General features: G+C 41.0%; 1 pseudogene; it reads left to right on the forward strand.

Annotated features, from left to right (window-relative positions):
• Window positions 1–1,356: 1,356 nt before the first annotated feature.
• The window catches only part of LOC142159455 (nuclear RNA export factor 1-like), a 46,231-nt pseudogene continuing 22,136 nt past the window's right edge, over window positions 1,357–25,451 (forward strand).

Genomic DNA, 25,451 nt, shown 5'->3' on the forward strand with positions numbered 1-25,451 from the left:
TCTTATTTTTAGTCTGATCTGTATGGATAAATTCCATAAGTTTGTAGCTCTATATAATTGTGTTTTATCCTTTACATCTGAAAGTCTGGTATGTACTTATGATTGCAAGTCAAAATATATATTTTTCATAACAGTTCTGAAGTGACATTTTGCCATTTGAAAAGTTGTAATGTATGTAGCAGAGTAGAAAATTCTTTCTCTTTTCAGAGCAAGTCTTCCTGGGAGCACTAGGTGGCACTCTCCTTCCAAGTCTAAAATGCCAGACTTTAATTCTCCACACAGCATTGACTTCATTCATATATGTTTTTCTTTTCTAAACTGCTAAAATTAGGATGCTCTTATAATGCATTGCAAAGTGCCATATGCGTCTATTCATATGTAAATACAGTCACATTGAATAAAAACTTATTCAAATGATAAATTATGGTTAATTTTCATGAATTTTACACCTGCTGTAAGCAACTCTCAATCTGCTTGTCTTGAGCCTTGATATTAAGACAGAACTGCTGAAATCATTCTTTGGGATAAGAAAAAAATAATGCACAAAGTTAAACTAAAAAAAAATAATTAAAAATAGAATCAATTATAAAAATGGTTACAAATATTTGTTAATCTTGATAAAATATTCATGCAGTGTGGGATACATCAACATTGCTCAAAGATGCAAATCTGAGAGGAGCAAGTGTGGCTCAGAGTGGAGATAATGGTACAGGTTGGAGTAGAGTAAGTTCTAATAAATAGATGGGTTTTCAGAGAGTGTTTAAAGATTTGAAGTCTGTGAGAGAGTCTGAACGGATGAGGTAGGGAAGTTAGAGGTGGTTACAGGAGTTGATGTGAGGTGGAGACCATAGGTATATTTAAGGTATCGTGAGGGAAAGTATCTTGAGATGAGTTCTGATATGTATGGAGGGTGGTGTTATTGATTATATGTGAGGACACAGGGAGTCAGTGTCAGGATTTGCTGACTGGTTTGTGAATGTGGAACTGGGAGGGATTAAGATCAGTCTTGTGTCATTCACGATGAATTGAAGCAGGGATTGATGGATGAGGGTAATGCCAGGTAAGGGGATGTTGCAGTAGTCCAGGTGGGAAACAAAGAGATAATGAATAAGAGTTTTGTTTACATTTACATAAATGAAAAGAAAACAAATAATAAGAGGAACACAAAACAAATGAGTTCAGGAACCCTAGATGACCAGATGACCAATCCCCCTTGTTCACCAGCCTGACCACCCCCACCTCACCATCTGCTTCTTACCTAGATGAAGTGGGATGGGAGGAATATTCTATTCTTGGGAGTGTATCACTGGGCTTTGTCACCATAGCCTAGTGCCAGACCTCCAGCCCATTACAAACATGGGGGAGCAGCAGCTGGCAGCTTTACAGGTAAGATTCTGCACTCTCTGAAGGGGCACCACCAGGAAAATAATAAAACTGTCACTCTAGACAACCACCTAGGTTTGCCTAGAGTTAGGGCCAGTCCTGTATAAGGGATGGGCAGGGCCGCCAATTTTTACCACCACCCCTCCATAGATGAGTAGGATAATCGATGTGTGCCCCGTGCAGCCGCCAAAGGGGGAGTGAACACATAGAGTTTGTGGTGTGGTCAACATGGGCGTGTCTTCGTCTGTTTAGATATGACATATTATGTATTAAAACGGTGTTGCTCTCACCTACCTGTTAATGCAGCTTTCACAACTTGTTACTGGATTCTTGTATGGGGCGTGGAACGTTGGGAACTGTTTGGAAAATTTATAGGTACATGAAATATGGAAACCTGAGCAATAAGTGAACATAATACATAACACAGTATATAAAACATACATTATGATAAAACATTACACTCACTCCCAAGCAGGGCAGACTGGCCATCTGGCACTTCTGGCAAATGTCAGAAGGCACTGACACTGACAGCCTGTCAGGCTTCCTGGTGGCTAGTTCCTCCCAGGGAACCAGCCACCAGATTACATGTGCCGCGCGCAGCACTGAACATTAATATCTGGCCAGGCCCTGCAAGGCAGCTGTCAGAGGAGCAGAAAGGAGAAGAAGACGGAAAATGGAAACAAGAAGAGAAAAGAAACTGAGAAGGTAAGTGCACTAAAATGGGAGGGGGAGGGGGGGAGGAAGAATGCCGCACAGAGAAAATGGGGGGGGGGGGGGGAAGGATAGGAAGGATGCCACACAGAAAAACGGGGAGGGGGGTGTGAAAGGAAGGATGCCACACAGAAAAAATGGGGGGGGGGGGAGAAAGGAAGCCACACAGAAAAATGGGGGGGGGGGAGGGGAGAGAAAGGATGCCACACAGAAAAACTGGGGGGGAAGAGAAAGGGTGACACACAGAAAAAATGGGGGGGGGGGAAGGATGCCACACAGAAAACGGAGGGGGGAAGAGAAAGATGGCACACAGAAAATTGGGGGGAGGGGGAGAGAGAGGATGCTACACAGAAAAACGGATGGGAGGAGAAAGGATGACAAACAGAAAAACGGGGGGGGGGGGGGGAATGGATGCCAGACAGAAAATCTGGTGGGGGGGGGAGAGAAAAGATGTTACACAGAAAACGGAGGGGGGAAGAGAAAGGATGCCACACAGAAAAACGGGGGTGGGGGGGGGAGAGAAAGGATTGTATTGCCTGTGTATTTTTTGAACATTTGTCTAAAATGATAACCATGTTACATAATAGGGGCCCCCTGTCTTAAATACCACGGGCCCCCCGAGCGTTAATCCAGCTCTGGTTAGCAGGAGGGAGCGGATAGCTGCTCCCAGTCCCTGGATAGGACACAGCCTGCAGAGCAAGCCAAGGAGCTCTAAATCTCACATGATTTGGTAATCTCATGAGACTAAGAGCTTCCCTGCTCACTCCACAGGAAGTTCCCACCCTGATGGATGTCAGCAGCACCAGAAGCATAGATAAGTACAGTGGGCTGGGGGTGTCATAATGTGCCTGGGGGATGGCGTGATGTGGCTGGGAGTGCGTGATAAATGTAATGTTTTGTTATAATGTATGTATCAATGACCCATGTTGGCCACACCCACAACACAATGCAGTCACGCCCTTTTCGGCGCCGACGCTGCGCGGCGGCACACAGTTTCTTTCCTGCTGAAACTAAGGTGGGTCTGTGTACTTGCCAGGGCTGATTTTTTGTTCCAGTCCGACCTTGCTCCCAAAACACATGACGCCCCCAGCCACATCATGCTACCCCCCAGCCATATCACACATCATGCCACCCTTCAGTCATGTCACGACACCCTCCAGACACACAATTCCACCCCCCAGCCACATCACACCAAACATTAGCCACATCAGGCCCTCCCCCAGCCACATCATGCCACCCCCCAGCCACATCACGCCACATCACACCACTCTATGCCACACAATGCCACCCCCCAACCACATCAAACCAAACCTTAGCCACATCATGCCACCCCCCAGACACATAATGCCACCACCAGCCACATCATGCCACCCCCCAGATACATAATGCCAGCCCCCAGCCACAACATGCCACCCCCCAAACACATCATGCCAACCCACAGTCAAGTCATGCCACCCCACTAGACACATCACGCCACTCCCCCAGACAAGTACAGCCACCCCCTACACACATCATGCCCTCCCCCCCAACCCCCATCACACAAGATTTAGAGGTCCTCAGCTTGCTCTGCAGGCTGTCGGACAGTGTGTTGTTACACACTGGGCAGGCCTGGGCCCTGGTCATTTTTAACCCCCATCCCTTGGCGCTCCTGAGGATGAGGACTATGCCAAATAAATGGCAATGTCCTGGGGGATCTTGCACAGTATCAGAAATGGAGTATTTAAATGGTGGGGAATCAGTATATATTGACTAAAAATGAATGGTCTGTTTAAAGTAACAATGTGGCGATGGGGCGTATAATGTTTCAGAACGGCTGGTCAAGGAGGGTCTGCTCAAAATTATGTCTGTGAATGTGGTTGGCAATACAAGTCTCCCAAAATATACAATATTGCTGGCAAAGGGGGTTCTTTGAAATGAGGGGTCTGTACAATGGGGTTCTCTATGAAAAGGGTAGATGATCCTGACAAAAGTGCTGAAGGTAGAGTGCTACTTGTTTGAAAATGTGCAGGGGAAATGAGGAGCTTGGAAGTGGGGACTTCAAACTTCTAACCTAACTTTATTTTATGATCAAATAAAAGTTTTAGGCGTTCTGATGTACTTCCACCCAGACTCAGTTCAAACTGTATCTTGGATTTGAATATGGTTGGAACCGCGCACAAGTTCTGTGTTCTTTTTAAGTACGCAACTTACGTGCAAGTTGTACTCGGACATGAATCAGGCTGCAAGAGAGCAGTCATACTATAATATGAAACTATCATGCATGCATGCTTCCAAACCAGAATATAAGACAGTTCTTATGATTTGCCAAAGCTAATGTCAAATTGGTATTTGTTTAACACCTATGATATCTTTTGTCTAACACGTAATAAATTCCTCTTACACCAAGGTAATTATTTTCTCCGTGCACATCTCTTACATTGAATATTCTACATTAACACAGTAAAGTGTTTCAGGTTTGTTACATTTTAAATCAGGAATCTAGTACTACAAGTCTAGATATTTTAATTGACTTGAAACTATTCGGTTGTAATTATTCAATTGCTATAGCAATCTTCCATCTGAATGTCTGTGACAATAGGCATGCCATACGGCACCATGCTCATCTTTGGGTACTGACAATCTGCAGTTTCTTAGAACTAATTAAACCTGCAGTATATACATATTTTTCACATGAAAAGTAGGCTTGCAATCAAAAACAGATTGTGGGAATACAAACTAATGAGGGCATTTAACAATCTGGAATTTAAATCTATCGGTTGGCTTTATGTTTTATTATAATGCATAAATAATATACTCAAACCAATCATATAATGTATTAAAATGCAAGTTTATTATGTGGGTTACCACATGTCATATGTAGCAATACAAACATCAGGTAAAAAGTTCACTCCTGATTTTTGTGATGTGTCCAAATTCGACTAATGTGTAATCATTTAGTAGCTTTGTGTATCCCATTGGTCTAGTGTAACGGGTTGATGATGATTACTGTCACATCTGTACTCTGGATGCATCTGTATGAGGCCATATATATAAAGATTTGTGTCTAAAACATACAAAAAAAACCCAGTTTTTAAATTGTGGACGGGAAAAAATGCACTTTGATACATCCCCTCATGTCTGTTCTCATAATCTCTATTTCTTAATGTATTTCCTTTTCCTCTCATAAACCATTTTTACCCCCCCTCACTTTACCTGCCAATCTATCAACAGCACCATGACAGTTTGCATTTTATTCAAAACATAAATGTAACTCTGTATATGTATAGCAAATAGTTGCAGCTCAAATTTCAAATTGTGAATTCAATTGTCTGTTGTGCGACAAAACAACTTACACATTTTCTGGAATCAGTTAGGTATATCTGCCAACCTTAAAAAAGTAAAAGATGGCCAAAATAAGTCCAGTCCGAAATCTACCAAATCCTGCCCTGATCTGTAAACCATGCCCATGTCCACGATCTGATAAGCCACATCCCTTTCAGGAGTCCACAAATCATAATAATAAGCCACATCCCTTTCAGGAGTCCACAAATCATGACAGTCCTGCCAAAACTTAGATTATTGTAATATTTTGTTAGGTGTTAAACAGTTACTGTAAATACAGCATTTGTTGTTTTCCACCATTGAATTTATCCTACATAAAAACTCAGGGCCTGATTCATTAAGGAACTTAACTTGAAAAACTTCTTCTTTCAGTCTCCTGGACAAAACCATGTTACAATGCAAGGGGTGCAAATTAGTATTTTGTTTTGCACATAAGTTAAATACTGACTGTTTTTTCATGTAGCACACAAATATCAACTTTAAATTTCAGTGTACAAATAAGCTATCAAATATTTGTGTGCTACATGAAAAAACAGTCAGTATTTAACTTACGTGCAAAACAGAATACTAATTTGCACCCCTTGCATTGTAGCATGGTTTTGTCCAGGAGACTGAAATAAGAAGTTTCTCAAGTTAAGATCCTTAATGAATCAGGGCCTCAGAGAGGAGGACTGGGCAGAAGTGTAATTGTCACATCAAAGTCCAACATTTTACCACATTAGTGCCACACCTTTGATTAAATTGTTCAGTTTTTCTCTTAAAATTCTGCTCAGTTTAACCATACTTATGGCATAAATTATTCATGAGAGTGAGTGGACTGCATGGCTGTTTTTTACATGTGGTACTTTTGTGTGTCAGTCTTTTTATTATAGTGCTAGGAGTTCACCTCTGCTGTCGAAGTGCAACACAGAGGAGCAGAATGGGTACCATCACAGGGGCAATGGTCATGAGTAGATTTTTACCATAGCAACAGTTACTATCAATCTAAAAATATTGATAATGACAAAATCATGTGAATCTACTACAATCAGCAACGACAGTGTTTCAGCTGTGGGGGATGTAGGTCAGGTGCTAGATAGGAACAGGGCAAAGTGTGTGCTGTGCATCATTCAATGTGGTACTGACAGAACACGTAATCCGAGCATCAGGAAATTAAAGAAACCCAACCTAAGTGTGCACATGGCATTTGCCCTAAACATAGAAGGTATATCAGTAATATCTGCGCTTCTCCCAGAGAAGATGTATGGGGGCTGCTGATCACATTGGGAATGTAAGGGGAGGGGGTATCAACACTCCAGGGTAGCTAAATACCAGGGGTAGAACCTCCGTAATCCCAAGACGCCTGAGCGTGTAGCTATACAAAAAATACCAGAGGTAAAACCTCCGTACGTGGCTTTTGCTCGTTTGACGTCGGTGGAGGAGGGGGTTTCCAGGCAACAGAACTCCCCCCACCCGTGTGCATCAGTGGTAAGTTGTTTTTTTTCATGTCGGGGTAGTAGTCTTCGGAATTGGCATGTCGCTGTCGGGGTAGTCAGTATCATTAAATGGTACTATACCCGCGTACATGCCTGCACAAAAAGTATAGCACAAGACCTAAGGACTGTCAGACTGCCAATGCAAGATTCAAATACATTTGTGGAGTGAATATACCACGGGAGTAATACCTCTAAAAATTTGCCCTCTCCATCACTTTGGTATAGATTGATCAAATCTTCTAAAAAAGGAAAAATGAAGGTGGTGTCCATAGCAGTCAATCAGATGCTAGCTATTATTTTCTAGACTGTGCTAGATAGATATTAGCTAGAATCCTTTTTAGAAAGGCTGATAAATCTACCCCTTTATTTTATTTTAATAATCTTGTTTATGCTCTAATTTCCAAAACTAGTCACACCAGTGTTTTGACAGGAATGTCCCACTTTTTCCAATTATTCCCCCTCTGCCTGTGGGTACTTCTGCTCCTCACACAACATTATCTTCTTGCTCTACAAGCCTGTGCCCTTTGGCAGAAATCTAGGTGAACTTGCGCAAATTGAGGGACAAGGCAGGACTGAAAAAGGTTTTAAACTGTGCATCAGACATTCTGTGCATTATTAATTACTTTTATTGTAACTTTACAAATCAGAATAATACTTGACTCAGTGGTAGTCATTAAGCCGACTAACACAAACCCGATACCACTTACCCAGACACAAATTGGTCTTAAAGGGATAATTTAAGGAGGCGCCGGATTAACAATGTGTTTTAGTAAGGGTTTTAAATTATAGAGGCGGCGCATCCTTAAATTATCCCTTTAAGACTAGAAATAATGCCGGCTTTAAAAGTGATGTCAATTACAGCTGGCGGCATGTTATCTAATTGGAATTCTTGCAAATCAGTTTAATAAACATTCGGCTTTACAACTGTGTAGGAAAACAAACGGTTGGGTAATTCTTGTCAGGGTAAATGGTGTCGGGTTTGTGGTAGCCGGTAAAACGTACCCTATCCACTTGACCCCCCTCCCCCAATTTACATCACACACTTCCTTAAAGAATGCCCAATAACACTCAGATTTGCCTGAGGCCACCCCCTCCCCCCAAATAGAGAAGCCAAAATCAGAAACAACGAATACTCCCCCATTAATAAAGTGACCATCAGGTTTTCTGTACTATGGTAACTAGTGCATACCTGGACTGCCACAATACATGAAATTTATGGCACAATGTTTACCGTCTGGGTCTTTCACACACATAATTGGATTTAACATTAGTTGAAGATTTACAGGAGAAGTTACTATGAATGTTATGTTCTTAGACTGTGATATAAGTGTATCAGTGGTATACAGATAAGTGTGCATCCAGATCTTCTCTGAAGGTCGGGATATGTATTACTTTCTGATGGGTGACTCATGTAAGTTTGCACAACTATTTGATAGCTGTCTACTATATGGTAAGAAAGGAAGTACTGAGTCTTTACTACAATCTGTCATCTTAATCTAGGTTGGAACTATTTTATGATTTTGTGCAAAAACCTCCAGGTACTGCTTAAATTTGGTCACTAGAAGGACTCAAGGACACAATTTCCACACGTCTGTTAAATCTTACTATTGGGTTATGGATTTCTTTCTTTTCTAATTTAAATGTCTGTTGTTCTGTAGCTTTATATTTTTTGAAAAAGTTCCTCTGAAAACATTGCTGGTGGCGTGGTGGGAAGTACTATGTAGATTTGTAGCAGCGGTGAAACTTTTAGCAGAAAGAGGGTGTCAGAAATCCGCTGGGATGAGTAAGATCCTGCTGGTCTCGACTGGGATTGGTTAGACTCCACCCAGAGGCGCGGAGTCTAACAGAGCGTTAGGTTTTCACCAGGGATCCCCGCAAGGGAATTTGGGCTTTGCAGCTTCCACCCTGCAGATCGAGGCCCTCTAGGGAAGTTTCCAGTGAGACATGATAGAGAACTGGCATGAGAGATGAGGGTAATCCCTAAGTAGTACTAGGGGCAGGATGAGATGATGCTGGGAGGCATTATATTTGGAGAAGTAGAGAGCAGGAATCTGCAGCAGTTACCACTAACAAGTGGAGCAGGTGAATGACGATCTGCGACAGCACACTACAGAGAAGGGAGCGATGATCCACGGCAGTAACCACTAACAAGTGGAGCAGGGAAGTGGAGATCAGCGACAGTAAATTGGATAGGTAGCGGATGATGATCCACAGCAATTACCACTAACGAGTGGAACAGGCAAGCAGAGATGAGCGGCAGTATACTGGATAGGTAGCGGGTGATGATCAACAGCAATTGCCACTAATGAGTGGAACAGATAAGCAGTGATCAGCGGCAGTATACTGGATAGGTAGCGGGTGATCATCCACAGCAATTACCACTAACGAGTGGTACAGGCAAGCAGAGATCAGCAGCAGTAGACTGGATAGGTAGCGGGTGATGATCAACAGCAATTGCCACTAATGAGTGGAACAGATAAGCAGTGATCAGCGGCAGTATACTGGATAGTTAGCGGGTGATCATCCACAGCAATTACCACAAACGAGTGGAACAGGCAAGCAGAGATCAGCGGCAGTACACTGGATAGGTAGCGGCCGAACACCATGCGGAGGAGAGGGGAGCTACTTCCAGGCCAGAAGTAGACATGAAGAACCCAGCACTGATAGGTGAGGGGAGGAGCCTTATAAAGGGATCTCAGAAAGGTACAACCAATGGGAGAACAGGGCAGGTAGAACAGATGAGACGATCTGCGCAAGCGTAGGACCGCCGCTGACATAAAAGCCAGCGAGAAAAGCAAAGAATTCAGGAGGAGGGTAGGCGAGCCGTTCCTCGAGTAGTGGCCACGGGAGGCCGGCGTGTGACAGAGGGTTACATTTTCTTGGGAGGGATGAGACTATTGGTTCATTATATAATGGTTATTTACTTAGGTGCATAGAGTTGAAAGCACAATTTGGCCATTTTTTGACAAAGTATATCCAAGACTTTAGAAACAGCGGATAAGACAACACAGGATGTCAGTCATCAACCATTGTTGAAATTTATTGAACTCATAGCAAAGCAGGTGACAAATCATATTGTCAAGGAAATTTCACTTTTAAAGTATTTCTTAATGTTGGTTGATTCAACACCAGAGGTAACCCATGCTGATCATGTCAGTGTTACTGTGCCGTATATGTTGAATGGCATAGCTGTTGAGCATTTTCTCTCATTTTTAAGGATTCAGAGTGATAAAATGCAGACCTTAGAAATGACTTGTTGGATCATTTGAAGTCAGACAGCATTAATATCATGGATTGCCATGAGACCTATGGCAATATGAGCAATATGGACAGAAAATACATTGGGATGTAAGCAAGGGTGAAAGAATGTTATCCAGTGGCTGTGTTTGTCATATGCACAGCACATTTATTAAACCTTGTTGGATCAAATGTTATTGGTTGCTGTGTAGAAGTTTAAGTGTAAAAATAAAGTTATCAAGTATTTGTGTGCTACATGATAAAACAGTCAGTATTTAACTTATGTGCAAAAATAATAAACTAATTTGCACCCCTTGCATTGTAACACGATTTACTCCTTTTTTTTGCCTTACTTTCCTTAATGACTCAGGCCCTGAGTGACTAAAAGCATTTACTTTGCTCAGCATTAATGAACTGATGCGAGAATTCTGCTTTGAACCAATTATTGAAAACTAAAGATGTTCACTGACCCGCATCTTTTGGTTTTGGTTTTGGATCTGGATTAACTTCGTGTTTTGGTTTTGGCAAAACCGCCCTCGCGTGTTTTGGTTTTGATTTTGGATCCCTATTGTTTTTGCTAAAATCACATAATTTGGGTCTTTTTTTGTTCCTACATTATTATTAACCTCAATAAAATTAATTTCCAGTCATTTCCAGTCAAGTGACAAGAACACTGCTACCCCTCCTGTTTCTGTATGAGCAATGGCACTGAGCAATGTCACTGGAGACTGGAGAGTGACAAGAACACAGCTACCCATGTTTCTGTGTGAGCAATGGCACTGAACAATGTCACTGGAGAATGGAGAGTGACAAAAACACTGCTACCCCTGTTTCTGTGTGAGCAATGGTGCTGGATCTCCTGGGGAGGGAGGTACTTATGGAATGCAAAACCCGCAAGATCCGACAACGCAACAATGACATTTTGCCTCAATTCAGATCCGAGGATGTGCGAATGTACTGAGCCGGCTCGCGAGCCTACTCGGATCCCCAAAGTTCGGGTAGGTTCAGTTTTCAGAAAACCCGAGCCCGAGCATCTCTATTGAAAACTTTGTCCAATGCAAACTAAGATAACATCTGTTTTGATAAAATAGTATCCCCCCTGTCCTGGGATTGATATGAACGACTACCTATTCTATGTATACCTCTGTGTAATGGGATTTGTGCTATAGTAAATAATAATAAGTAAAAAAGTATTGTTTGTTCACTCAGGTTGTCTTTAACTGATATTTAATTTAGTCTAAAAACATAGGAAGTCAGGAAGTGGGGGAATACTTTTTCACAGCATTTTGTATATGTGTATGTATATATAATTATATGATATGTAAAAAAATATATTTTTGCACTATTATTTTTGGATACAAGTTTAATAAATATTCATTTTATGATATTATTGGCCTGACTGCTTCATTAATGTTTACCACCTACTTGTAACTATCTCTCTCTTCTGCATGATGACACAATGCTCTTAATTTTAGACCTTTGGAGCCTATCTGCCTTATGCAGGCCCGGCGCTCCCATTAGGCAAGGTTAGGCACTTGCCTAGGGCGCCGGGCTCTGGAGGGCGCCTGGAGGGAGCCACAGAATTTTAAAAGACTTTAAAACTGTGCGGCGACCGCTGACCATACCTGTCACGGCCGCCGCACAGCATTCAGATGGACGGGGAGGGGGGGGAAGAGGCTATTTTGTCACCACCGCCGCCTCTCTCCTCCGTCTCCTCCCCTCCACTTACTAGTGTCAGTGAGTGGAGGGGAGGAGACGGAGCAGAGAGGCGGGGGTGCTGAGACAAGGTAAGGAGAGGAGGGAGGAGGGAGGAGGGCGGCGGTTTTTGCAGGGGGGGGCGCGGCTTTTTTAAAAATGCCTAGGGCGCCGTGGACCCTAGCACCGGCCCTGGCCTTATGTGCCCCGGGACCCCAAAGGCTTAATCCAGCTCTGCATGCTAATAATGGTAGCTGGCACTTCAATAGTGTAGATCACAGACAATAATTATGGGATGTTTCCCCATTAACCAGTCCCTAATGTAGCTGTTGAGGATTGGACCAGTACAGTGACAGACACCAAAATATTTTGCTGTCTGTGTCTGTCCCCTTTTCTACCCGACACTTATTCAGTTTTACTTCTGTAAGCACATAGCTGCATGGATATCAGCACAAGGTCTCTGAGAGCCATTATGTATTCAAATATATACATCAGTTTACAAAGCCAGTTTTAAGATGGAAACACATGCAACAGGCCTGTTGCTCAGTTCCAGAGTAGAAGAGCCACAGGATAACTGTCCAATGTGGCCACACGTGTTAGTGACCTAATTCGATGGGAACAAACATTCAATGCTCATGTCGTGCAGTCGGATTGTTTCTGGCATCACTTGGGTCTGCTAGTGTGTGTAGTAGATTACTGCACATGCAACCTGATAGTGATCATCTTCTTGCTGTATTTACCAACATGTTTGATATTAATATTATTAATACTGATTTATATTGGGATCAGGCTTCATTTGGCCGACAGCGCAACAATGGAAGACACACTTCCATTTGGCGGCACATTTGACCAGTGTAAGTGCAAATAGGGCCACAAACAGAATGCAATTTTGGAACCCCCCACCACAGATTCCCTTGCACATGATTATACTATCAATGTGTCAGAGGTGGAACTAGCGAGCTGTGGGCTCTGATGCAGGGAAGTGGGGAGGAGGGAACCGGGACCCACAGCTCGCTAGTTCTGTCCCTCTGCATCTGCCTTGCAGCAGGCCCGCATTATCTCCATGGGCCCTCGTGCACAGCACCTGCGGCACTAATGGTAGTTCCCCCACTGCAGTGTTCCCATTTTTCAATTCAAGGTATATTACACATACCCCAATGTCAGCCAATATGCCCATTGTTCCTCTCCCCCATTGTCAGTAATATTGCACAATGACCTTCCAACTATGTTGCACAGAAAATTAATTGCCAGGAATATTGTAAGGAGACCCTACCTGCTCTGCCATCCCAGGCTATTCTGGGACTTGTAATTCTACAGTTATGCTCGCACCTCTTACCTTCATTGTACTGGGATTGCCTGGTGATGACAGGGTTAGTGATTCTATCTCTATCTCTGATCTCACTGCCATGCAATGATCTATACTACAATTGCAATTCAGTGTGTACTTTGGAGATCTGTTATTCAGGATACTATTTCTTGAATCAGCTTCAAAGCTGAAAATAGTATTTTGAATAATAGTTCTGTTAACCAACGGCCAGACTACTACTGTAGTGGCGGAGCACCAGGCAGCATCAGCAGTAGTAGTGAGGAGAGCAGGTGCTCTCCAGTATAGAATATATCTCAATGAGAGTGTGTTCATAGCTAGTTTACAAATGTAAAATAATAAATAACTACAAATAAAAACCATTACGCTCCCAGGGTAGCAAGGTCATTCAGTGTTAGTTTTTGATGAAAGAAGCTGCACTACTTAGTGAAAATGAGCAGAGTAGCTGTGCTGCAGTAAGTGGCAGTACCCAAGGTTCTTTGTTACCTGTCCTTAATGTGACAGAGGTCTACGATCTGGCCTCAGTTCCTCTACTTGCGAAGTGATACTGAAAGCAGTCTGGATATCCAAACTATTCCTCACACAACCGATACTCGTAAAGAAAGTACTTGAAAACTTCTAAAACAGCTGGCTCACATTTGTTTTCGCCTGACATGCATCTCGGCAAGATCATTGCTATAGTACCCTAAAATTGCAAGCTGGTGGGCATGGCAAGAGCTATCAGTTCACCTGGAAAAATTCTCTTGTAGATGTGTAGGTTTGTTTACATACAAAGTGCACCTATGCTTTAGTAAGCAGACTCTGTACCAATATCACAATGCATACATCATTCTTGCACGACCATAGTTGCCTACTCTCCCAGAATGTCTGGGAGACACCCAAATTTTTGGGAGTTCTCCTGGACTCTCAAGAGAGCAGGGCAACCTCTTGCATCCAGCTCTCTTCGTTGGTTAGTGTCATCCTAGCCCTGCCCCCTGCTGTGATAGGCTGAAATTGACAAAGTTCAGGAGGGGCGCGGGAATAACAACGCTAATCGAGTGGCCACGCCCCCATGAAGGATCCTCCTCAAAGACAGCTTGCTGCAAAAGTTGGCAAGTATGATCAAGACACAGTGGGCCTGATGTTAAGTTGAATGCATGTTGGGTGTAAATTGCACTCAAAAAAAGATCTTGGTAAAAATAGCATATTTACTCCCACATGCTGGCGCATCCATCTCAAGATGTTTTCAGCTCTGATTTACATCAGGCAATACAAACAGACACACATACGCATACTTACAAGCAAGTCATAAGCATGAGAAAAGTTTGTTAACATTTGTTTTGACAGCACAAAACCAATTTGTTATTAGACTTGCTATAATACAGCACATATAATATTCCTTCTTGTGTATGAATGAAAGTTAAAAAAAATAATAATTTCGGAAATACACCCACAAATTCCTACAATATGTGCAACATTAATGCAGAAAGCACCTATCAGCTTCAAAGGTGAACTCAAAATCAGCCAATCAGAAGTGACTAGCTAGTGCTGGTAACCGTCATCATCATCAGTGTCTATTTGCATCTGCTCTCTAGTAGGTGCAAAGTATATGGCTCCTGTCATGGCTCTCCGTTCATGTTCAACTCAGCATTAGACCCAGTGACTTTGTCTAGCTTACACATTTTGTTAATGGATTTGATTAAATCTTTCCATGGTATCTATCAGTGTTGGCTAACCTGTGACACTCCAGGTGTTGCGAAACTACAGGTCCCAGCATGCTTTCCCATTATATAGCAGCTTATTGCTGGAAGGGTATGCTGGGAGTTGTAGTTTCACAACACCTAGAGTGTCACAGGTTAGTCAACACTGGTATATATACACCAATTAGATTTAAAAAGGTCCATGGTCCTTATGTTACAGTGGACAGAAAAAAAGTCATGTACATATCCTAAAATTCTGCACCTGTAAGTAAATATCTGAATGTGACATTTACAATAAAATGACATACAGAAATTTACTAACTGATCAGCAATTTCTAAAACTGTCCTAAATACAAAAGTCTTCTTGTCCAATGTAAAAAAGAAGCAATATTTTAGTAGGGAAGAAAATAAATTCTAAAAAATACACCAAGTACTCCATTCCAAATTTTTCAGGAAAGGGAAGACAAAGAGGAAAGAGGGGGAGTTTTAATGAAAACCAGCTGCAAGTAATTCAGTGAGTTTGAGAGCAGGAACACTGAAAAGGGGTTTGTTACACTGTTTCATAAGGTGAATTCTCAGGAGTGCTGACTGGCTTAAAATGATTTGTCTAATGTCAGCGTGGGCAGACTCAATACAGCTGGGAATAGGAAAGCAGCTTGATTTTTTTCACATCATGCTTTCTGTTTTTGCAGTATAATGTATGGGAAATATAATGATTACCAGAATGTTTTCTTTTATCTAGAGAATGCTGAGTTAACATGCAGAGTTTCAGATGAAAAGTAAGATTTGTGAAATGGGTTCGCCACACCTACCAGTATGATCAGTTTTACCCACAATACAACGGCCTACTCCCATTTTTCCATTGCTGTAACTAGTGCAGAAATTAATTGATGTTAATGGCGTTAGGGGTATTTTAGTTAACGTTAGCTAATTAGTTCATCCCATCTTACCATAATAGGAAAATAAGTATAATAAACAGGAACAGATAATTATGTGTTTGGTAAAATGTGTATGGTATGGATTCAGGGTGACCCATCATTCCCCGTAGACAGTGACCTGTTCTTGTTTTGTAACTTTTCTACAAACTGAATAAACATGTACTGAATGAATTATTCAATGAATAAAAATATTTACCAGAATTTAATGCTGCCCAGATTTCTGCAAAATCCTGAAAATACTGGATAGTGAGAAAAATGGGACCAGATACAACTGATAACCTCTTGTAGGACAGGATCAAGGACCATAGTCCCTGTCATATATCTAGCTAATTTTCTTTTCTTTATCCAGTGAACTCTAGCTGTAGTGAGGGCTCTGATAGCCTCTTAAAGGACAGGATTAGTGTCTAATTTGCCCACACAAAGGCCAAGCAGTAAGGAACAGAGCAAAGGCTTGGAAGTAGATGCCAGCCATGGCCAACACCCTTCTACCCTTCTAGGTATAAATCACATCTAAGCAACTCCCTCTCGTTTAAACATATGTACTGGGCTATCCTTTTTTCTTACAAAAATTTAGAGGGTGAAAAAAACAAAGTACGTTCAGGTCATGTAAAATGAGATGGTTGGATTATTAAACATAGTTAATTAATAATACTGACAGTCCAACAAAGCCCTCTTATCGGTCTTTCATTTTCTCCATTCTACTAGGCTCCTATCAGTTGTTTATTATTATCATTGTCTGTTATTGTTCTGACATTCATTTTCCTGGCTAAATATTACAGGTCCTGGGTTTTGGAAATGTTATATACCACCCAGCACACTTTTCTAATGTGGGACTTTTGTTAAGATATTCTTTAAGTTCCTATAGGACCCAGCCATCTGGAATGTCCTGTGTGCCTTCTTGGGTTAGCAGTGGTGTGGGATTTGCTAATGATTTTATTTTCCTAGACTTCCTGCAGGTAAGATTTCAGGGAACAGTTTAAAACGGTTTATTATTATTTTTTTAGCCTGTGAAATGTACAATTTACTTCTAAGGATCCCATGACAAAAATTCCACGAGGTAATTCAGGGACAAGCCTCTCTTTTTACAAGATTTTAAACACATGTAATACTGGGATACTGTCTCATCAGACCCGGGAGACTACATTAGTCGTACACTATTTTCTTATATACAACAGTTATGTCAAATTGGGGAAAAAAGCTCTGAAATGACTCATTTACAATATTTTGCCCTAGAGAGACTTAATTGAAGATGCATCCAATCCTTTAATCCTCAATAATTTAGTACATAAATAACCTATGTCTAATAGAATTCTATGAATACCAATATAGAACAAACATTTTTCAATCAAACAATAATGAAATAGATAATTGTACGATATCATTACAAAATGGAGATTATATATTTATACAGATATGAGGAGAAAAACAAAGAAACGAGGGAAGGGGAGAGAGGTACTTTTCTCAGACATGGGGGTAAATGTATCAAGCTGTGAGTTTCAGGTGGGTTTGAAAAGTGGAGATGTAGCCTATAGTAACTAATCAGATTCTAGCTATCATTTTGTAGACTGTACTAAATAAGAATCTGATTAGTTGCTATAGGCAACATCTCAACTTTCTAAACCCGCCAGAAACTTGCAACTTGATACATTTACCCCATGATGTCCTTTGCTTTCCTCAAGATGCTCAGACTCTTGAAAGATTGTAACCCCACACTTACTGCTCTTCTCTACCTCCTATTTACTGCTTTCTTTTACATGTATGGCTTTTATTTTTCTATTATGAGTTTACTTTTAACATTATATAGTCACAGGTTTTCTTACAATTAGACATTTATGAATTAAAGGATATATTACATAATGTAGTCAGGTGAAATATCATGTATACATTTCAAGATAGCTTTACACTTTGATGTGTTCTGTACAGTTTAGGACCATATCATGTTCCTATCCTTGCGAAATTAAAGAGAAAGAAAGAATCTGTGAACATTTTCAATAGCTGTGTGTAGCCCTGAGAGTGGGGCAAATAGTCGTCTAAGCCACAAATTGCTTCATAACACATGAAATATACAGATAGAATAGACCAGTGGCGCACACAGGGGGGGGTTTCTGGGTCTCCAGAAACCCCTCCCCTCCGCTAAAAAAGTGCCCTACATAGCGGCACTGTACTATACAGCAGCCGCGCCGCTGTCAATGAAGCGGCAGCTCTCTAGCTTTTTTTTTTTTTTTGGGGGGGGGGTGGAGGGGAAACCCCCCCCTTAAGAATCCTCCTGTAGATGCTGGTGCTGTCACTAACACCAACTAACCCAACTAACCCTATAGAGCCGAATCGGTTGAAAAGTCAAGAAAGTTCAAATGCATTGAGGATTTATAAAGAAAGAGCTTGTTGTGTAATGAAGACCTCAATGCCCCAATATAGAGCAAAGGAAAGTCTGTAAATTAAGTGTTTAACCTTGTGCTTAAAATGATAAACTTTACTCCAAATAATTCATGTGGTCACAGGAAAATTAATAAAAAATGAGATTAGACTGTGTTAGTAAACCAATTGCCAAAACAGTGAAACCTTGCATACCACATGCAGTGAAAACACTTGTGTAACTGCAAACACCACAGGCCTAGTGCAAGCTTGTGTTCCTGATGATGCCTTGCGTATCTGTGCTACAGATGCATCTATGAACCAAATATATTGACAATGATTACTAGTGTATCTTGTCTCCGGGTGCATCTTTGCGCTTATTTTAGTTTGCATGTATAATGATATGTACAATTCATAATACAGATGTAAAAATGCTTCTTATCTTTGAAATATGTTCCATATCAAAAGGTAAAGTCTGCGCCAACACAAGACAGGTGCAGTTTTCAAGTTAATGGTGAATCATATGTATGCTAGATTTAAGGTTTGCATGTATCTTAAGATACCTCAAAATACAGTCTTGGAAACTTAAGTGTGCAGTAGGAAGATGCATATTCATGCATATGCAAAGAGGCAACTTATACGTTTGACTCATTGTACATTACACTCATGGGGGCTCATGAAGTGTTGATCTTTTTTTTATACAAAATATGCATTTCTTGCTGTGCATGTGCACCAAAAATACACATGCATACAGTCTTTTGCATGTCGTTGACTTGCTTGGAGAAGCAGAACTGGCATGGGTAGCGGCAGGCAAGCATAAAAATATGGTAAAGGTATGTTTATGGAATTGTGACAAAATTAGATATGGATGCATCCCAGATAAACATTTTAGGTGACGTATCACTTGCAGGTTCTAGAGTTCTGTTGCAGTGATGCACATTGATGATGATGATTATCAGCAGCACCATCAAGCTGCTTCTTGTTGGCTGATTGTGTGTTGACTGCATGCAGTTGATAGTATTTAAGTCATTAGCATTACTGCTATATTATATAAAGCCATATATGTCTATTAGCAGGACATTTCCATTTGGACTACTGCAGGAATGAAAATTCCCATTTCAATTTTAGAGGATAAAACAACAGATGTTTGTAATTAATTTGTTTTTTTTTGTGTTTGTAAACTCCTTGCTTTTGGGTCATACGATTTAAGATTGAAAAATGATTAATTCAAAAGCATACTACATTTTTTTGCTAACCTCTATTGCCAAACCAACATTTTTTATACAACAGTAGCTTCAACATTTCCAAATGATCCCAACTCCTCTTTAACTACCTGGCAAGAATAATCGCATTTAGTATTCTGTTGTGTATTTTAAAGCTGCATTACCACATAATTGCTAAATTTTACTCACCTGATTCTTTCCCGGGGGTTGATCCATGCGGCTGTTTTTCCTGTGGCTCTGTTATTCACCTTATAACCCCAAGCAAAAATAAGGGTTTTGTGATGTAGGGGAGAAGGGCGAGTGTGAAAGGTCCAATTACAAGCCACAATTACAGATGTTAAAACCAATAGGTTGAGGTTAGATGTTTGTATTATCCATGTCGCAAACGATGAGTGAGAAGAGCATGGTCCCAGACTCTAGTACTAGGAAATCTAATAGCAGGCCCCTTTTGAACCTTTATTAAAATGGTTTTGAAATGGTGACATAACTTAACTTGGGCACACGTATCAGCATGAGCTGGCTGGGCTGGGGAGCATCTGCCCCCCGGGCTGGTCTCATAGTGGGCTACCTTGAGCTGGGTCACTGGCCACCTCCATTTTTGTTCCTTTAAAATAGGCTGCTGAGTCGAGTCTTGCCCCCCAGGCTACAATTTGCCATCCCTCCCCTAGGTAGCAGCAGGCGTGGGCTGGGAGATGTCAGCCCGGGGGGCACACAGGCGGCCGCATCACATGACACGCGATGCAGCTGCGTCATTGATGACGCCGCCGCATCGCATGTCCCGTGTCATGAGATGCGGCCGCCGGTGAAAACAGGCTATATTGCATCCGGGGGGGCGGCCGGCCGGCCTACCCCCCGGCCCTAATGGCGGTAAGACTGGGTAGCAGGCACTCTGCAACACAACTGACTTGTACAGCAGTGCCTGCATTTACTGGGCACTGACAGGGAACCATTCTGTAGAAATGATCATCTCCATTTGCCTAGAGTAGGTGATAACTTTCAATAGTTCCCTGTCACAGCTAGGATCTAGGTGAGTGCCATAGGTGCTAGCACTGACAGACCTGCACTAATCTGACAGTGAAAGGGGAGCTATTTAGTTCAGCTTCTCTGTGGGATGAGATCGAGGAGGAGGTGTACAATCTCTAATGATGTCACATGATATTGTTCTTGGCCATGTCATGGCAGAGATGTGTCTACATGTAACACTCATATGATCATAGCCCTGCTGCTCCCCTATTTTATATATTTATCTTAAAGGTATATTTATGCTATATGCATATTATATTACTATTAAACATGTTCTTACACTTTGTATTGTGTTATGTATATTACAGAATTATTTTTTTTGGCCATACCATGTAATTGGAAAATAAATTATACACAAAAGGAACAAACTAAAGCCGTTACAATGTGATATAACTGTGTGGGTGAACTATTGGATCCATTATATGTTAATAATGATATAATTTACACTCGAGCTTAAAAATTTCTCTTACAGCATGATTTTTATCTCCTTATATTGTAGTAAAAAGTGACATAATATTCTTTCATGCTGGAAAGCTCATTAGATAGTGGGTTTCGTTCTTGTGGGCAAAGCAATTTGTCTCCAGAAGTGGAAGACAGTAATGAGTTTAACAGAACTATAAACCTTACTGAACAGCTTGGAAGACCTAAAGACAGGGCTAATCTTGAAAAGTAAATATTCCAAGCAATGCTTTACGTTTTCCAAACTGCAGATGGAGCAAGCTTCTTTGAGACAGATCGCACAATTCAGCACTTTCCAAATGTTGATCCAATTATGCTGCTGATTTCTAGGATTTAAGTGGATAGAGCTACATTTAGTGCATTTACATTGCGATGTATTGTATACAGCACAGTTAAAAGGAGGTTGCTCAATCTGTAGATGAATACAATTGACCATTCACTTGTATTATTATTTTATTTATGGCTTTTATATATTTTAATTTATGGCTTGTATATGGTATATATTTTGATGATTCTGATTTATAATTTTTCAGGATAATTGTCGCTGCCCAACTGAGATTACATGAGAACACATGGATATCATTATCTAGCCTACACACCAGAGGTGTATCTAGAAATGTGGAGTCTCCATAGCAAACTTTTGAATGAAGCCCTAAAGTTAAAATATCCCCCACCAATTCCTTCCTTCTTCTCACTTATCTAATGGGACCAGCCTCCTCCTCTTGCTATCTGCAGTTCTGCTATCCGGGCTCTGAGACACAAGAGTTCACAAGAGTTTGATTCCACTCTCAGCAGATTTTGGAGTCCTAGAATGTTGGCTCCTGCGCGCAACATTTTGGGACTTCAAATGTCTTGCAGCGTCAACTGTCACATGGCATGGAGCTCATTAGGCTGTGGGATAGTCTGATTGGGCAGGGTAGGAAATTCCATGAGTGGGAAGTGGCACAGGAGGAGTTTTACAGGCAAGGGTATGAGGAGGATTTGAGATGTATGAAGGGGTGTTATTGTTGAGAGCTTTGTAGTTAATAATGAGTAATTTGAATTGGATTCTGGAGTATATAGGAAGCCAGTGTAGGAATTTGTAAAGTGGTGCAGCAGTTGTGGAGCAGGAAGTGAAGATCAGTGAGGGGAGGTTGCAGAAATCAATGCAAGAGATGATGAAAGAGTGGGGTAAGAATTTTGCTAGCATCTGGCGGCCCCCGGATTGGTAAGCTGTTGTTGTTATTTGTTCTGTTTTTCCTTGCCATGGCACCCCAGTGACAGCTCCGAGGCACCACTGGGAGCCGCGGTGCACACTTTGGCAACCGCTGTGTTAGAGTATCAAGGACGCAACTTACTGAATTTATAGATTTAATATACAAAGGTACAGGGCAGTTAGATATAAAAAAACAATTAATAAACAATTGACATAACATACACAAGCAAAGCAGTTTAAAATAAAAGGGGTTACATTCAGAGTATCACTTACATGAGTTGTATAATCTGTGCCATGGGAAATTGGCTAGGAAGATGGACAGCTTATCAATGTGCATTGATTTTCCTAAAAGACTGACAATTTGCCCCTTCCCAACACAGGTTTTTAAGCAAAATGAAATGGGATGATATTCACAGGTGCAGTGTTAAATGCTAATAGAGGGGCAGGGATGTCCCCTGGGTGTCACTATAGTTTGCTCACAAATATTCCAAAAGTTTGACATTTTGTAATTCTTCACAGATATATCCCAAAGTCATAACTCCCCCTTCAATAAACCGGTCATAATCTCGTGCATATTTAAATACCAAACATAAGAAATAATGACAATGTGACATACCTTTCCTACAGACATGTAAATATAGGTGTTCCTGGATACCGCCAGCACCTGTCATTCACAACCCTGGTGTGATTTCTGCTCCTCAGTATGGAGTGCCACCCAGATTTCCCAAAATATGAACTCTGCTGACATTTTCCTTTGAAGCTCATATTTCTCTACATCTGTATAGGCCTTCAAATGCTGTGTTTGGCTGCAAGGATGTCAAGCTGTGACCGGCCCCACCAAGTCTATTCAGGAGTCCAAAAATGAACTTGTGTCAGGATATAGCTCATAGCAGGGATCTTTGAAGCTGCCACAGGTGACACTGCTATCTTCTAACATGGGGATGTGCAGAGTCACTGAATACACATACAACAGACTTTCTGATTTCACATTTTACACTTTAGTAGTTTAATTTAACAATGGATTCATTTGATATGACATATTTACACTGCAGTTATGATTTAGGCCTTATTCCCCACAATTATGTGAGGGGTTAACACTTATAAATAACTGTAAGTTCTCTATGTTAACGACATTCCATATAACATTTTCTTTAAAATAAGACTAAAACATCTGCAAATTAATTTGTTGGAGAACACACTGCTGACTCAATAGCACAAATACTTTAGCGCAGCGAACCATGGGGGATCTCTTGTATTTGGAATAAAAATGCAGGTAATTGGTATTGCTCTTCAAATGACATCAATTGATAAATTATTGAACAATGATTTCTGATCAACATCATTTGTGAGAAATAATGGTCACTATTAAAAATATAGACCAGTGCTAATCCAGTGCTGGGTCAAGCATGTAGTACAGCTGCCGGTGTCCACAACAAGGAGGAAACACTTTTGCTGTAGACAAGAATTTGAAACTTTTACCATTGGTTGCAAATGGGCTGATCAACAAGCAATCAGAATCTTTAGGGATGGCATAGAGTGTAGTGCACATGTGCCGGCAATAGTCCATTCAGTCAGTACTGTTTTAGAGTTATTGTACATGAACTGCACCTTTCATTCACAAACATTTTGTTTCACCTACAAATCTACTATCATTTTAATAAAAATCTATCTGATATAAATTAACTATGTCCCTGGAATACACCCACTGCTTCCCTCTTTAGAAGCAATGTGCTGTGTAAATGGCAGCTCTTTGCGTTAGGAGGAGAGGAGCTGCCGGGGAGGGACCTGACAGGGAGACCTTGTGCCTAACGCCATCTTAAGATAGCATTAGGTCTCAAGCATTGGCAATGAAGAGCAAGCTTTTCTTCGCTTGATAAATAGAGTTAGATCGCAGTCCCTATAGAGGTCTATGGGAACTAAGGTAACCTGTGGTAAATAGGTTAAGCCAGGAGAAACCAAAGATTTGACTGGCAGATGTGACCAACACACATTGTTCTTGTGCACCACAATTTATCATAAATGTATATTATGTAAGAATTACATATTTCTCACCACAGTGCCCCCCCCAGGTTAACTTGAGAAAACAGGAAAGCGTAAAACACATTGTATTAACATATGGATATACAGTCCTGTTAATGATTTGTTACATAACATGTCCTATTAGTATGCTAACAGTTTTCTAATTTTTTTTGTTACTTATTTCCATATTTATAGACCATGTCAGCATGATGAAATCTGCAGACAATACAAAGTTACACCCCTAGTTCCGTTCTATATGGCTTAAGTTATTTAAACCTTGTGACTTGCTTTGTCTTAACCTGTCACTGACTTGAGATGTTCAGTATGAAGAGATTTTGTGAATAATATAGGAAATTTTAACTTTTTTAGCGGCTGCAATGTTTTGTACAGCTGTAGTTATATAATCTCTCATTTCAAGAATTACAGGGCCCACACAGAAAGTCACCGTTGAGAGACTATAGTTGTACATTTGAACAATGTAAACAACCTTTTTTTAGAAAACTAACTCACCCCTGAATCAACCAGCTGTGTTTTTTTTACTACACTATTTAATTTATAAACTTGTGGTACAACCAAAATAAAACGTGCCACGTTGAGGTTAACACTGGTTAAAGGTGTACTGCCACGTATGTAAATGAAAATAAAATGTTAGTACAGGTAGAAGGAAAAATAAGCATATACTTCCTGTATACACAGAAACTTTATGACCCATGTTACTAAAATGTAGGTGTAGTATCCACATTTTAAAAGTGGAATTTAGTTTAAACAACTGTCTGCCCCACATATGTATGGTGTACTAGTATAGTCATGTATAATACTAGCATGTATTTTTCATACAGGAAGTGATGTCACTTTTGGCTTACCTCCCACTTGTTTTGATTGCGGTTCTAGGAGACAGCCCCACCAGCTAAGACCTTTGTCTTAACTGGCGTGAAAGTTGAGAAGAATTTCTGTATCAAAGCCTGTCACTGCTACCTATAGCAATGCAAGAGTCCATGGCATGCCCCATGGGACAACCCACATCCTCTCCAAGACATGGCCGTGCCCAGTTCTCGCGTTTTCCTGATTTCAAAAACTGGACTGGTGGGAGGTATGCTTTTAGTCCCTATGTTGACCAAACCAATCAATTACTCATTTTGCTTCTTACAATTGCATTCTATTTCACAGATATCTCCTGCATTAGGCTAAGTTTTACATTGAACTGCAGTCCCCATAATTTTCAATGGAGATTGCATTGTGGGCCAATTTAACCAGCTTAGCTTTACGGAGTGTGACCTTGATGGCGTTAGTTTTTCTACCCTATGGGGAAAGCATTGCAGTAGAGGGATCTTCAGATCCCTCTCCACAGCTTTCCTGCTCTTCCCTCTGTTAACTATTGCAAAAATGGCTTTACAGACTCCTGGAGTTGAGAGGTAAG

Source organism: Mixophyes fleayi, chromosome 5 (genome assembly GCF_038048845.1).
Source record: "Mixophyes fleayi isolate aMixFle1 chromosome 5, aMixFle1.hap1, whole genome shotgun sequence".
Lineage (NCBI taxonomy): Eukaryota > Metazoa > Chordata > Amphibia > Anura > Limnodynastidae > Mixophyes > Mixophyes fleayi.